The sequence below is a fragment of the Acinonyx jubatus genome, chromosome A1, assembly GCF_027475565.1.
Source record: "Acinonyx jubatus isolate Ajub_Pintada_27869175 chromosome A1, VMU_Ajub_asm_v1.0, whole genome shotgun sequence".
Taxonomy (NCBI): Eukaryota; Metazoa; Chordata; class Mammalia; order Carnivora; family Felidae; genus Acinonyx; species Acinonyx jubatus.
Genome location: NC_069380.1, coordinates 219,179,811 through 219,192,913, shown reverse-complemented (window position 1 = coordinate 219,192,913; position 13,103 = coordinate 219,179,811). Strand labels below are relative to the sequence as shown.

Sequence of the window (13,103 nt, the reverse complement as noted above, 5' to 3'; positions counted from 1 at the left end):
TGCTTTGCATTTGCATGAAACGATATTTGCAGACTTCAGCATTTCGCTCTATTCATACATTAATAATATTGCATTTATTCCAAAAACCTAAATCTGCATTTTAAGAAGGCAAATAAATGGGGAGGGGGGAGAAGCAAAGGGTGATTTGATAAACACTATTCAATTCTTAACTTCCTGCCAAAGTATCTGTGATTTTCTTTCCTCTTTTCACATATGCAGAGAGCAACAATGAGTTCAGGAATGATGGTTTTCTCCAACAGCTCCAGGGAATAAATTCTGATGGCTTTCAGAGTTTAATTCCACTCGCCTTTATCTGTTATTAGTTTAGGGTTGATAAAATGGCCAAATTCTAGCCATCGAGACATCGAAAGATACCTTATATGGGGCTTCTGGGAAAGATTATAACTTAATTAAAACAAACATAGATAAACGTAAATACAAGACCGCTTTGGGACAGGGGATGCTGTCTTATGAAGACAGGAGCAGAAGCAGCTTTATTGGAACAATGTTAACTCTGGAGAGTTAACCCAAGAAAACTGCAAGAATTTAAACTCCTTCATTATTGAGCAATTGAAGTGAATACACTGAAACTACCTTCCACCAGAACTTGTATGCAATGGGAAAATCAACATCTTTAATGATGATCATATTTTAGGTGAGTATGTTATTCTTTGTAGACAAAAGTAATAAGCAAAAAGTCAGAGATATCATGGAAATGTAGGACATAGTCTCTGGATTAGAGAGAATTTTCACTGATTCTGCCCCTAGCCTCTCTCTGCATCTCAGAGCGGGTAGTGATTTATCTAATTCATATACTCGGGGGGGGGAGGGGGGGCTATAAATGACCAATTCATTTCCACATTTTTCCTATTGGGAAGAAGGTACCACATAAGGGGAATTTTCCTGTTCGTCCTGCCATTGGGTGGGTGAAGCTGTCTTGTCCTGAGGTCCAGATTCCGGAAGTGCTTTTAGGCTCTCATACTCCAATGACATACTGCTCTATTTATTGTTGGATATTGTGACCTCATCTACCCTTCCTTTTTTTATCTGTCAATCAGTTTAGAACCTGGGTAGGGAACCAGGGTGTTTTTATTGGTGCTTTGTCAGTAGCAACAATAGGTGAGGTCAGCTATTAAAAATAAAATAAGACGGCTTCGGTGTAATTTTTGTAATCTACTTGGAACATACATATGGATTTCTTAAGTGATGACATTGAAGAAACAGTTTCTCCCCAATATCCAATATTCCACCCAAGTTCTATGAGAACAGAGATTTTTCTCACTTATCTGGCTTGGTTTTTCAGATTCATTTTTTTCTTTTCCCTCATTGTCATCCTCTTATGTATCACAAAACCTGTCTCTTTTATCTTAAAATGTTCTTTGAGGATTTCCTTCTCCTCTTTCACCTCAAGTGCTGTTTTCTAGTTTTATCATGTAAGCTACCGCAGCCCACTCCTGTATCCATTCAAATAAATAAGAAATCTTGGAAGTAAATTCCTAAGGAGTGACTACTAATCTTTATTTACCAATAGCTAGTTGTATGACTTTCATGTTTAAGCCCATGATTTCTTCTGACTCAGATACCAGCCTCCTTTCCTAACCCTAGCTTATATTTTGCTCCAAGAGTACCCTGTGTAGACTTCTTTAATATTACCCTCTACAATTAAATGGAATTTTGTTCTCGTTATATTTAAGACTCTTAAGGATGTGGATCACATATTATTTGACTTTGTATTTCTAGCATCTGTTGCAGTGTTTAACCTGTAATGTGTTCAACAATTAGTTCCTACACTGGTACATACAATTTGAATCTTTATGAATCTCCTATATCTTTAATTAAAAGGAATATAAATATCTATTCTATATCCTGTTATCACTACATTTCCAATGATGTAACTCAATGGTAAAATAGACAATAAAGACAAAATTTGGCCTCAGCATAAGGGGAATCATATCCAATATGAGAAAGAAAGAGATTATATATATATATATATATATATATATATATATATAAACATACACAGAAATAAGTTCTTTATTGGTCATTGTTCTTAAGTAGATTGCCAAATGGCAAGTATTTGACAGAGTACTTCAAGTTAGTTTTTCACAAATTTGTCATTAGTTCTTAAAGATTGGGTGAAACTGAAAGTTTGCATTTATTTTTGTATTCTGAGTTGTGCCATATTTCAAAATTTCTTATAGAATTGCTTAAGGTAGGGATCATGGATATCAATATTTTTTATGTTCCCATGGTGATTCTGATGTGCAGGAATGTTCTGGCACCACTCTTCCCATCAAATGAATACTCATATTTTTATATTGGTACATTTCAGGTAAATAGGAAATGACAGTGCTCCAAATCCAATTTCATTAAAAATATATCATCTTTTAGAACTGTCAGTGGTGGTAGGTGGGAGAATTGGAATCAAAAAGTCAGAATCCCAATTAAGGCTTTTTCATTGTCACGATTCCCATATATCCAACAGAATTGCTATGAGGATCACCTAAGATAACTTGAGAGTACTTTTAAAATTCTGAACTTTTATTGCTAGTTGTTTTTTGTTTTTTGTTTTTTGTTTTTTTTTAATATTTCAAAGTAATGCTTCCAGCATTAGGGTATTTTGTTATTTAATCCCTTACCCCCAGCAATGATAGCATAGAGCTAAATGCTAAAACAGTTGTTGTCAGAAGGACCCAACTCTCAGGAACCTTTACTGTTTCCAGATCTAGGACCTAAGAAAAATTTTATCTCAGTGACTTTCAACTGTCTTATCCACAGAAGAACTATGAAACCAATCACAAGGCTATCATTATGAGATGGCATCATATGTTTAAACTATTTGACTATTTGCCTGATAGGCAATGAATGCTTGTAATTAGTAGATAATATTCTTTAAAGCTGATATTGTTGATAAATCATGTTTGAAAATCCTCAAATCCACTTTATCTTCCTCTTTTGTGGTGTTCTCAATTTTTTTTGAGAGAGAGAGCTCGCAAGCAGAGAAGAGGGGCAAAGGGAGAGGGAGAGAGAAAGAGAAAGACAGAGAGAGGGAGAAAATCTTCAGCAGCCTCCACTCTCAGCACAGAGCCCCACACGGGGCTCAGTTCCACAACCAGAGGATGACCTGAGCCAAAATCAAAAGTCGCTTGTTCAACCCACTGAACCACCCAGGCACCCCATTCTCAGCCTATTGATAATCATTTTTATGGCGAGAACTGTCCTTGTGGCTTTGTCTTTAAAACATAACTGTAAGGTTTTGAGAATCAGCTGTTCTTTTATTATTCATTTATTTTTAAGTAATCTCAACACCCAACATAGAGCTTAAACTCACTATCCCAGATCAAGAGTCACATGCTCTACCAACTCAGTCAGCCAGGCACCTGCCTTCCTTGTGGTTCTTATTATGATTGCAAGATACCCTCAGCAATAACCATCAGGAAACTGAAAGAAAAAAAAAAAGGTTTATTACTTACAAATCCTGGAATTTATACCTGGGGTCATACAGGATGTCACAGGTAAACAGAAAGAGAAAAAGGAGTAAAGACTTGGAATTCTGACTTTATGGGGTTTGAGGATTTTATTGCCAGGTTTCTTGGCAGGGATTTAAAGCATGGGAGGTAAAACAACAACAACAACAACAAGAACAGCAACAACAACAAAAACACAAATGGCCCAAAGGGTCAGTTATCAAAATTAACCAGGATCTCTAAAACAAAGGAACCTCAGTGGACAGGGGTGGCCTGACCTTTTATCTAGGCAGTGGTGGGCCATGTGTTTATTCAGATAGCCATCTTTGAAAACTTAAGTCATCATTTGCATTACCAAAAAGAAAAAAAAAAGGAAGAAACACCTTCAGAACTTACATTACTTTATCTAAACCCATCTGCTAAACATTTCCAACAGGAATCTTAAGTTTTAGCCCATTACATTTCACAATTAACCCTACCAATGGACATATTCATTTGGATCTTAATCTCTTTAGTGTTTTTGTTTTTGTTTTTAAAGTTCCTTTTTTCCCACTACATCTATTAACAACCAAATGCCTTAGAAACCCACCTGCTCAATATGTAATCAGTCCGTGCCTTCTTAAATTTTTTATCAAATATTTATTGACTATGTATTATGTACCAACCTTTCTGTGATAAGCACTTGTATTAAAGCAGTTAGTAAAACAGAAGTGGTAGTTATACTCACTTAAATATGGGAGAAAAATGATGGCATAAAATTGCAAACACAGAAAAAAGCGGGTCAAGAGTGGAGCATATTATGTTGGGGGAATAGGGGCATGGAGGGTGGCAATCCTGATATGTGCTTCTGGAATGGGCACTCTGAAAACTGAATGCAGAGGGGGAATCAACCATGTAGAGTAAAAAAAATAGTCCTTGCAGTAAAGGGAAACGAAGAGGGAAAGGCAAGCTTACAGAATCACTTTGTGACTGAGTGAATACCTCAAGTAAGAGGGCCACTTGGGCCAGCAGAAAGTGGGACCTCAAGAAGGAGCAGGTTAGTAGCTAGATCATGTTGAGGTTATTACTTGTGAAGAATGTCACAGTATCTTTATAAGTTAAATGATAAGGCACTGATAAGTGTAAATATTGAAGAGACAAGTCTGGAGGCTGTCTTGTAAGTCCCAACGAGCGATGGACATGGAAGGAAAGGAAAAATACATAGATATCCAGATATAGATATATTGCTACCTGTGGCGCTCTGAACTCTGACCCTCTGGATTTTTCCTGTAACAAATTTGAAATAACCGTTGTCCAAAATTCACAATGTCTGTTGAAAACATGCTATAATTAATTTGAATTTTCAGGTTTATGGACTGAATGTTTGTTTTCCCCAAAAATGTATGGGTTGAGGACCCAACCCTAAAGTCAACTCAGAGATCATCAGGACTACCAATTCCACCACAGACCCAGGGCCAGTGCTATTTCTTCCTCAGTATCCAGGGCTGGGGCCACCTGTTTCCGTGGCCTGGGAAGATCCAGTCCAGTGTCACAGAGAAAGGCTGCCTTCCCAGGCCACTGCATGAGCAGGACCCTCATGGACCGCGGAAGTGTCACAGAAATGCTGCGGAGCTGAGAGAGTGACATTACTCCTCCAGTCGGTTTGCCTAGAGTGCTAATGGCCAAACCAAAGAGGATTATTCTCCAGACTTAAAATCTAATGGAATTTGCCTTACTCATGTTTGGATTTGTTGGAGACAGGTCACCTTTGTTTTCTTTCCAGTTTCTCCCTGTTGAAATGAGAATGCCCATGCTTTTCCCGTCCTACCATTGTATCATAGAAGCTCACAACTTCTCTGGTTTCACAGCTATATAGGAATTTTGCCTCAGGTGAATCAGATCATGAGTCTCTTGCATATCTCATTTAGAGGACATTTTTTAGATGAGACTTCAGAGTGTAAAATTTAGAGTTGACGTGGGGCATGTGGGTGGCTCAGTCAGTTGAGCATCTGACTTCAGCTGAAGTCATGATCTCGTGGTTCATGGGTTGGAGCCCCACATTCGGGTCTCTGCTGACAGCTCAGAGCCTAGAGTTTGCTTCGCATTCTGTGTCTCCCTCTTTCTCTGCCCCTCCCCTACTCACGCACTCTCTGCCTCTCTCTCTCAAAGATAAATAAATATTTTTTTTAAAAAATTAGAGTTGATGCTGGAATGAGTTAACACTTTGGAGCTGTTGGGACAAGAATAATGCATTTTTCATGTGAGGGTATGGATTTTGGTGAGCCAGGGGAGAAATGTCCTGGACAAAATGTTTGTGTCTCGCAAAGTTCATATGCTGCAGCTCTAACCCGCAATGTGACTATACTTGAGGATAGGGCCTTTGTGGAGGTAATAAGGTTAAATGAGGTCATAAGGGTGGAACCATAATCCCATAGGACTGGAGATTATGAGAAGAGGAATAGAGATCAGGACTGACTGTCTTTCCATGTGCACACAAGGTGTGTGAGGACACAATGAGAAGGTGGTCATCTATAAGCCAGGATGAAGGCTTTCACCAGAAACCAAGCCCACTGGAACCCTGATCTCAGATTTCCAGTCTCTATCTATGAAAGAATAAATTTCTGTTGTTCAAACTACCCAGTTTATGGTCATCAAAACATCTAGTTGTGTACATGTTTGGGGGAAACTATGTAGACAGCTCTGCACACAGAGTGCTACTATCCTCCCCATTAGAATCAATCTCATGTTTAGTTCTTAAAATAGTTTGTTCATTGTGGCTATAATCTTTCCTACATTAATAAACTGTAAAAATATCTTCTAAGCACTTGCAAGAATCAGTAAAGAAAGTAACTGAGCTGGGATGCCTGGGGGGCTCATTCAGTGAAGCATCTGACTCTTGATTTTGGGTCAGGTCATGATCTCGTGGTTCGTGGGTTCAAGCCCCATGTCAGGCTCTGTGCTGACAGGGTGGAGCCTGCTTGGGATTCTCTCTCTCCCCCTCTCTCTGCCCCTTCATTTTCTTTCTCTCTCAAAATAAATGAAGAAAGAAAGAAAGAAAGAAAGAAAGAAAGAAAGAAAGAAAGAAAAGAAAGCAAGTGAGCCTGAGAGACATAGAAAGGCTCACACATTAGAAATAGGTTTGATAGGATAAAATACATTGAAAGAGATTAAACCTAAAAGTCTAAGGCTGGGAGTACATAAATCCCAACTACCAGAGGTGCGATGTTTCCAGAAAAATGGTTATATGGATATTTTAGGGTCTTTTGCTAGCAAAATTGGTTGGGTCTTTGAATAGGTTGGGATGGCAATTATTGTCCCCTTCTTTTAAAAGGGAGAATGGAATAGAAGCCCTCATGACACAGCATTTAACTATTCCACTTTGTGTTTTAAGGGTGCTTTTGACCCATATGATGAGAGAAAACTATATTTTGTAAATAGAATATGAAAATCTTTCTGATGGATTACATGAGGAGTTATTAATGAGAATATTTAAGAAAAAAAAATTTGTAGATTTTTCTCACTTGTGTGCTTGTTTAATTTTCTACTGAGATTGAACAAACAGATGGTTCTCTGTACTGAAAACTGAGCTTCCTGAGGAAAAAATAAGTATCACTTCCTTGGGTATCACATATAATGTTTCTCTTCTTCCCCTTTGCCACTTCCATTGTTTAGGGACTTACTATATTTTATAGGTATACACTACTATTTTGGTCACAACTGAGATGCCTAAATCCTAAGCTTCAATTCCTATATTATGGTTTTTGTGTCAGAATGATATTTGAATTCCAGATCTAAAACTTCATAGCTCTATGAATTGAGAAAGCCAGGTAACTGCACTGAAATTTAACTTCCTTGCATGAAATGGAATAATAATGAGCACCTTGCAGAGTTGTTAGAAGAGAATATATATAAATGCACCAATTTTAATACTTGGTGTATATTTGCAGAATTGGTTTCCACAGGAAATATATATATATATATATATATTTGTTTTCATTCACCTATATCAATCCTGACTGCACATATCTTTCAATTTTATCTTCTTCTTAAGATAAACCTTAAGTACTCTAATTTGTAACAATTTATGCTTTTTACATAGTACCTAGTATTTACTATCTATATGATTCAATTTGGCTTTTAGGCATGTGCTTTCTCTAGATACTTATTTGATTGGAACACAAAATTGCATACGTATATTAGTCTACGGTTCAGTCAAAAACTAGTATTTCCCCATCACATGCACACACACTGTAAATAGCTTTTCTTAAACGAATATTTATAATATCAAATGACCAAAAGAGATGCATCATTTTATTTTCCTTTATATGCACAGAAAGACAATTGTGGACTTCAATAAAATTGTTTCCAGTCCCAAAAGGACAGCTGAGGTTAGCTATTGTGATTTCTTCAGAGATTCAAATCTTAGGCACTTGTTAAGCATGGATAACACATGTTTGTCTATGAATTATGGACCAAATCCCATGGTAAACACCAAAGACAATGCAAAATCAACATCATCATCATCATCATCATCGATATGTAGGACCAAAAAGAAGATGACATAATTGGTGAGAACTGGGGAAAGTGTTGGCATTTCCTTCTTACTACTGTGTAGATCAGAGTAAATTTTTTTAATGTTTATTTATTTTTCAGAGAGAGAGAGAGAGAGAGAGAGAGAGCCAGAGAGAGAGTACACAGGGGAGAGAGAGAGAGAAAGGGAGAGAGAGAATCCCAAGAAGGCTTCAAGCTGTGAGCACAGAGCCTGATGCAGGGGTTCAAACTCATGAACCGTGAAATCATGGCCTGAGTTGAAATTAAAAGTCGTGTGTTCAACCAAGTAAACCACCCAGGTGCCACTCTTCTAATGCTCTATTTTTAATATTTGAACTAACACTGCTAATTTTTAAAGGGTTCTATTTTTTTAAATGGGTGTTATGTAAAATTGGTTGATTAATGATGATATTATCAACCATGCAGTTATTTTTTTTCAAGTTTACTAATTATTTTGAGAGAGAAAGAGCAAGAGCAGCCGAGGAGGGGCAGAGAGAGAGGGAGAGAGATTGAATCCCAAGCAGGCTCTGCACTGTCAGCACAGAGCCCCAGGCAGCACTGGAACTCACAAACCCTGAGACCACAACCTGTGCCCAAATCAAGAGTCTAATGCTTAACCGACTGAGCCGCCCAGGCGAATTTTAACCTCCATTCATCTCAGCCTTCAAGAAACATAGTTCAGGTGAAGAAACAGAAGTGGCACACAGTGAAAATTAAACAAAGGGCCCTACAAACATCAAGTTTGCAGTATCTCATGGAAAGGAGGCCAGCAATTCTTCCTCAGTAGCTTCTTATCGTTATCCATAATGGAAAATAATAAACAAGCAAACAAACCAATAAAAACCCCAGAACCACCTTCTGGTGTCTTACTACAATGTATCACTGGTAGGTTTTCTTTTCATCAGAACCTGTTCCGAAACAGGAAACAAAAAACTTGGGAGGAAGAAACGCTTCTATTACTTCTAAACTTGGTCATAATTATTTTCCTGTAACAATTATTATTTTTCCTAGCAGGAGGCAACCAGCATACACACTATTTTTATGTGTTTTCATCCAGGCTTTTTTTCCCCCAAGCATATAGTTTATTTTTATTTTGAAACACTACGTGTATGCTTTTACATTTTCCAGATTTCTTGTGCAATTTTTTTTAATTTTTTTTAACGTTTATTTATTTTTGAGACAGAGAGAGACAGAGCATGAATGGGGGAGGGTCAGAGAGAGAGAGGGAGACACAGAATCTGAAACAGGCTCCAGGCTCTGAGCGGTCAGCACAGAGCCCGACGCAGGGCTTGAACTCACGAACCGCGAGATCATGACCTGAGCCGAAGTCGGACGCTTAACCGACTGAGCCACCCAGGCGCCCCTTCTTGTGCAATTTTAATAAAATTACTTTCTATATGTTTCTTTTATTTTGTAAACATTATATAAGTAATTCATAATAAAATACAAAGCACATTATACAATAAAATTATAAAAAACTCTGAGAATTTCAGAATATTTTTTGAAATATCTCTTTACAAGTGGAAGGAAAGGTTACGTTCATTGTTTAACAGTTTTTCTTACATATTCTCCCAAATTATATTTTGCTAAATGCTTTATAACAACTTAGACTCCATACAAAGTATAATAGAGCATCTGTTATTGTACTTTTAATATATTTACTAATCCCATAAGTGAGATATAATATTTTATTGAATACTAGCAAACATAAAATATTCCTTTATTTTACATTTTATTTTATTTGGTATTTTATTTTATGTGATTTTATTTTATTATTACTTTAAAGTTTATCTTGAGAGAGAGAGAGCATAAGCAGGGGAGGGGCAGTGAGAGATGGAGAGAAAGAATCCCAAACAGGCTCCCCCACTGTTAGTGCAGAAGAGCTCGGCACTGGGCTGAAACTCACAAACTGTGAGATCATGACCTGAGCAGAAATCAAGAGTCTGAAACTTAACCCACTGAGCCGCCAAGCGCCCCTCTGTATTTAAATCAATTATGTTTCTATGAGCTCTTCCTTGCTTTTCTTTTGGTATCATCATGCTTTTCTTAACCACGAAAGGGCATGATTTAATCTTAGTCACATTTCTTATTTGTTGACATGCCGTTATATTCTTACAGTTGACACAGATATTTTAAGTTATACATTTAAGTGCCTTACTCTTTCTTTTTATATTTATTGTATTTTAAAAACGTCATCTATGTATTCTTTTTTTGTTGTTCTATTTTTTTTTTCCAGGGGAAAGCGCGAACGCAGTCCCCCACTACCACAAATTATGCAATCAAGTTTCCCACATTTGGGGAAATCGCAGGGGTCAGCACATCCGGAGTGCAGTGGATAAGCCTCGCCCTGGGAAAACCATCTTCGTGATCATGGTATCTCCCCTGCCAGGTAAGTATTTTGTTATTCTATTTTTAATCCACCCAACAACAAGCTGTCTTTAAAATATCTAAAACAATCATATAAACTACTAACCTGGGTGTTTAATTTATAAAATGTTTTGTGAAAGCATATGTGAATATGTGTGTATGTGTGTGTACTCGTAGTATAATTCAAGTGGCATTTTGACATAGTGCATATAAGATCATGCTTTGAAACAAAAATAAATAAGTAAAAATCCTAAGTAAATTACTCTATTATTAAATTTATCTTGGAATAAAATTATTATAACATGTCCAAATATCAGTGTGGTTATTGAAAAGAAATAATATGCATATTATTTGATCAATATTTACCACGTCTAAGAATTTACTTGAGAAAATAATATAATAATTGTTCAAAACTCTTCATCTTTATAATTCATAAATGACTGAACATGTTTGCAACCAGTTTCAATATAACAACAAAAAGTATATCAATATACTTGATATACAAGTAATTAAATAAAGTAACATATGACCATATTAATAAATACTAGGGGTGCCTAGTTAGCTCAGTTGGTTAAGCATCCAACTTTTGGTTTCGGTGCAGGTCATGATCTCACAGTTCATAGGTTCAAGCCTTGTGTTGGGCTCCCCACTGCTGGTGTGGAGCCTGCTTGGGATTCTCTCTCTCTGTCTCTCACTGCCTCTCTCCCACTCACACTCTTTCTCTCAAAATAAAGAAATAATAAAACTTAAAAAAAACAAACACTACTCAACTATTAAAACATATTTAGATAAATTGATATTCATATAATAATTATAATAATACCTAATATTTATATGATACTTACTATACAATAGTCATGGTTCTAAGGACTTTACTTACTATAACTTGTTTAATCCTAACAACAGTAAAAAGTAAGACTATTTTATCACCAAAATTATACTTCTTCTAGACTCCAGGCTTCTAATCCAAGGTCTTTGATTCCAGAGTCCAGGGCTTAACCCCTTTAATGCACTGAGAAAAATCAAGTTAAATTAAAATACCTATGTTGTAGTTACATTTTTGCTTTGGAAAAAATAAGTAAGAAAATAGCATACACAACCAAAATTAGACTATGTATATATAGTATAGAGAGGAGAAGAAGAAGACGAAGAAGAAGAAGGAGGAGGAGGAGGAGGAGGAGGAGGAGGAGAAGGAGAAGGAGAGGAAGGGGAAGGAAGAGGAGGAGGAGGAGGAAGAAAAGAAAGGGGAGGAGGAGGAGGAGAAGGAGAAGAAGAAGAAGAAGAAGAAGAAGAAGAAGAAGAAGAAGAAGAAGAGAGGAGGAGGAGGAGGAGGGGGAGGAGGAGGAGGGAGAAGGAGGGGGAGTAAAAGGGGGAAGGGTAGGAGGGGGAGAGAGAGGAATTCATGAGGAAATTAAAAGAAAATAATAATGTTTATTTATTTTTGAGTGGGGGGAGGGGCAGAGAGAGGGGGGAACACAGAATACAAAGCAGACGCCAGTCTCCAAGCTGTCAATGCAGAGTCCGATGGGGGGCTCAAACTCATGAGCCATGAGATCTTGACCTGAGCCGAAGTTGGACCCTTAACTGAGCCACTAGGTGCCCCATGAACAAAGGGTTATTAAAGTTTTAAAGAATGTTCACCAAAAATTAATGGTAGAGGCATATGGATGGTGGAATTTATACTGATTTTTTTCTTTATATTTATCTGTCCTAATGAAATTGTGGGCAACTATCCCATTAAGTGCAGCTGGACCAATTTAAAACCCACAAATACATCATGTGGATAGGAATAGTTCCAGACACAGAAAAGAAAGGAAGGATTCTCTAAGAGGAAATTTAGCCACAGGATTCAGAAACACTGACTGCAAGCTTGTGATAATGTTTTTCAAACACTAGATAGTGGCCTAGATAGAATTTCAAGTTCCTCTGAGGATAAGGCTAAGACAGCCTAAAGTTTGTATGAGAAGTTTTTTAAGTTTCTACTTCATGTGATTTGTTTTACCTCACTGTTGTGAGCTGAGTTGTGTCCCTGACAGATTCATATGTGGAAGTCCCAATACCCAGCACTTCCAAATATAATTGTGATGGTTAATTTTATGTGTCACTTGACTGGCCTAAAGGATGCCCAAACAGGTAGTAAAACATTACTCTTGGAGGAGTCTGTGAAGGTGTTTCTAGAAGAGATTAGCATTTGAGTCAGTAGACTAAGTAAAGAAAATCTCCCTCACCAAAGCACTAAGGTATCATCCAATCTATTGAGGTCTGAATAGAACAAAAAGGCAGACAAAAAATGAATTTGCTCTTTGATTGAGCTGTGACATCCATCTTCTCCTGCCCTTGAACATCAGCTCCCCTGGTTCTTTTGCCTTAGAACCTGGACTAAATTACACCATCAGCTTTCCTGAGTTTCAAGCTTGCAGCTGGCAGATCATGTGACTTCTCAGCCTCCATAATCACTTTCTATAAAATCCTTCATGATGTCTCTCTCTCTCTCTCCCTCCCTCTCTTTATCCCCTTAGTTCTGTTTCTCTGGAGAACCCTGACTAATATAGTGACCATAACTATATTTAGAGATAAGGTCTTTAAATATGTGACTAAGTGAAAATGAAGGCATTATGGTGGAGCCCAAGGCCTTTACGACCGGTATCCTTATAAAAAGAGGAAGACATTGGTATTAGAGTGGCAGTTGGTTAGTTTCTAACAGGACACCTGGAGGTCAACAACAAGGAGGATGTTATG

The 13,103-nt window shown here is 37.3% G+C and overlaps 1 non-coding gene across 1 annotated transcript; it reads right to left on the bottom strand.

Annotated features, from left to right (window-relative positions):
- Nucleotides 1-10,230: 10,230 nt before the first annotated feature.
- On the bottom strand, nucleotides 10,231-10,394 carry LOC113594857 (U1 spliceosomal RNA). Its single transcript, XR_003415312.2, has one exon. It is a non-coding gene; the product is annotated as a U1 spliceosomal RNA (small nuclear RNA).
- Nucleotides 10,395-13,103: the final 2,709 nt, after the last annotated feature.